The sequence below is a fragment of the Mustela erminea genome, chromosome 19 (assembly GCF_009829155.1).
Source record: "Mustela erminea isolate mMusErm1 chromosome 19, mMusErm1.Pri, whole genome shotgun sequence".
NCBI lineage: Eukaryota > Metazoa > Chordata > Mammalia > Carnivora > Mustelidae > Mustela > Mustela erminea.
The window spans coordinates 12,790,079-12,792,774 of record NC_045632.1 but is presented as its reverse complement, the minus strand read 5'-3'; the positions used below and the strand labels follow the sequence as shown (position 1 = coordinate 12,792,774).

Sequence of the window (2,696 nt, the reverse complement as noted above, 5' to 3'; positions counted from 1 at the left end):
ATCAGTTCTGCTATGATGCAATGCTTATGCTCCTGAAAACCAACGTGATATACAGGATCCAAAATAAAATCACAGAGCTTATTGGGACACCAGAAAATTCTATCAGTGAAACATATGAAAGAAGATAGAAACCTAGTACACAGAGCAACACAGTTTTGCACATTTTAAGTATTTTAGAAATACACAAATATTGTAATAAATATGACACTTTACTTTAAAAAGCTGAAATTTGCATGTGGATGTCAGTGTCAGAAGGATTATGACTTCTGAGTTACTGTGAAGTGGTGGAGAGCGATGGGCAAAACAGGTGAGGGGAATCAAAAGGAACAAACTTCCACTTACAAAATAAATGTCACGAGGGGCTGACAAACGGTATGGTAATAAGAGTTAATAATATTGTATTGTACATTGGAAAGTTGCTAAGAGAGTAGATCTCATAAGTCTCATCACAGGAAAAAAATTTTGTAACTCTGTATGGTGCCAATGTTAAGGAGACTTATTGTGATCATTTTGCAATATATACAAATATAAAATCATTATCTCACTCGCCTGAAACTGACATAATTTTGTATAACAATTATACCTCAGTTTAAAAAAACCACGTAAATAAAATCAGGCAGAGAGGGGTAGCACCAGATGTGGGTGTCTGAGGCATTCTGCACAGTGACCTGAGACGCCTGGTAGATGTTTTAAATTCCTGTGTGGTGTGCTCCAGCTGAGGGCGGTTTTCTGCATTTATCCAGTCTTTCTGACAGATGAAAAACACCCATAAGCAGACATAAAATTTGCTTATGCTCATGATGTTTCCTAATTTCTCGGTCATGTTGGAAAAAAGATTGAAACAATACTGACTGCCTCGCTATATAGAGACCTCCCGTCCTCCTCGCCAAGCTGTTGAGAACTTCGGCAGTCCTGCCCTCATTCAGTCACCCAGAAACTTACAGGTGGGCACTGAGGTTATTTCTTTTGTTTGTTTTGTTCATTTGGCAGAATTTTCTTTCTCTTCCTTCTTTCTATTTTAATGGATTTTATTTTTTCATTGAAATGTATTTGACATAACATCGTGGGAGTAAATGTGTGCATGTTAATTTGATACATTTATATATTATAATATGATTGCCATTGTAGTGATAATTAGCACCTTCATCATGTTATATAATTATCCTTTCATTTTAGTCATTGGAATAATTAAGTTATAGTCTCTCAGCAACTTTTATGATTATCAGAGGCTATTTCTAATCCATTCATCAGTGAATTGCCTTTGCATACACACCAAAAAAGCATAAAATGTTAATAACCATTAAAGTGAGAAATTAAGTGGAAAATAAGTGAGAAAATAAGTTTTAGAATAAGTGCTGAAAAACACTCTGCATAGTGTTGACAAGACATTTTTTTCTGATTTTTTTCCCTCTCATTTTTCTGGCTTCAATTAAAATCAGCCCCTAGGTACTGATGCAATGGGTTCTGGAAAATTGGAATTGGGAATTATCTTTGTCATTCACAATGGCGTTGGGATCCTAGGAAATTCATCCCTTCTTTGTCTTTACACTTTCTCTTTGCTCACTGAACACAAGTTGAGACCTACAGACTTGATTCTCAACCAACTGGTCCTAGCCAACTCTGTGGTCCTTTTTTCCAAAGGGATCCCTCAAACAATGGTAGCTTTTGGATGCCAATATTTCCTGAATGACACTACCTGTAAACTTATCTTTTATTGTTACAGAGTGAGCACTGGTGTTTCCTTCCGCACTCTCTGTCTCCTCAATGGCTACCAAGTTATTAAACTGAACCCTAGTATTTGTAGGTGGGTGGAACTCAAGATTAGATCCCCAAAGTTCATTGGCTTCTGCTGTTTCCTCTGCTGGATACTACATCTCTTGATAAATTCATTTATTCTTATAATAATGAATGGTCCATCCAATAGCAAAAACCTTAGTGTGAGAAACAATGGACAGTGTTCTTGGAATGAGGAATTGAGATTTAAAATATTAAATACAATCACATATTTTTTCCTTGACTTTTTGAGTTTGGGCTTCATGGTGTGGGCTAGCGGCTCTATGATCTTCATCTTGTTCAGGCACAAGCAGCAAGTATAGCACATTTACAACAGCCGCCTTGGCCCCAGAACATCCCATGAGGCCAGAGCCACACGCACCATCTTGGTTCTAGTGAGCTTCTTTGCTACTTTTTATGCAATCAATGTTATTTTGGCGGTTTGGATGATTATGGTTGCAAATCCAGGCCAGTGGAAAGTGAACAGCACTGGGCTCCTCTCATCCTGTTTTCCAGTACTCAGCCCCTTTGTACTCATGGTCAAGGACACTCGAGTTTCTAGGTTCTGCTTTGTCTGTAGGGCAAAGAAAAACTGTTGTCCCAATCTGGTTTCAGTGCTATGAATTTGTTGTAATAGCATTTACTCATTCATTTAAACACTTGTGAACATTTTATTAACTACTGTGTGATAGGAAATTATGATGTCATGGCTTATAAGTCCAGGAAAAGCCCCTTGTCTTAGAGGTAAAAATGAATACCACGTACTTAAGTATACAAAGATTACTTACCCTGTTAGGATCTTCAAAGGAGAAATTCAGAGAATTTTGAAATAGTGTAAAAGAGGGGCACCTGGCTGGCTCAGCTGGCTAAGCATCTGACTAAATCTCAGGCCATGATATTGGGGTCCTGGGATTGAGACCCAC

General features: G+C 37.8%; 1 pseudogene; it reads left to right on the top strand.

The window, feature by feature from the left end:
- Nucleotides 1-294: 294 nt before the first annotated feature.
- LOC116580112 lies at nucleotides 295-2,396 on the top strand (annotated as a pseudogene).
- The last annotated feature ends 300 nt before the right edge of the window (nucleotides 2,397-2,696 follow it).